Genomic DNA, 381 nt, shown 5'->3' on the forward strand with positions numbered 1-381 from the left:
GGATCCAGCACATAAAGGGAATTCCAGGACAGTGTTGCATCAATCCCACTCTGAGCATGATCCTGGCAGCCCAAGGGAGAAACAGGACAAGGTTTGTCCTCAACTCAGTGGCACTGGGCTTAGGAAAAGCTGGAATACTGATGGTCGCAGTTACAAGGTGCTGAGGATACACTGGAAGAGCACAGGCTCAATCCCATTCACCTCAGAGGTGACATCCCAAAGGGAATGGTGAGGAAGGAGCTAAAAGCACATTCCCAGAGGGATGGGAAGGGCTGGGGAGACCCTTCCCCACGTGAGCTCCATCTGACAAGCCCCAGGGCGCAGACTCCGCTGCTCCAGAGCAATTCCAGAGCTGTTCCAGGGCCAGCTCTTGGCACACCA

The 381-nt window shown here is 54.9% G+C and overlaps 1 protein-coding gene across 1 annotated transcript in view; it reads right to left on the reverse strand.

Moving 5' to 3' along the window:
• Positions 1-381, reverse strand: part of GATAD2B (GATA zinc finger domain containing 2B) — a 10,482-nt gene that overhangs the window by 1,896 nt on the left and 8,205 nt on the right. The gene's annotated exons all lie outside the window — the stretch shown is intronic.

Source organism: Nestor notabilis, unplaced genomic scaffold (genome assembly GCF_000696875.1).
Source record: "Nestor notabilis isolate BGI_N333 unplaced genomic scaffold, ASM69687v1 scaffold22428, whole genome shotgun sequence".
Lineage (NCBI taxonomy): Eukaryota > Metazoa > Chordata > Aves > Psittaciformes > Psittacidae > Nestor > Nestor notabilis.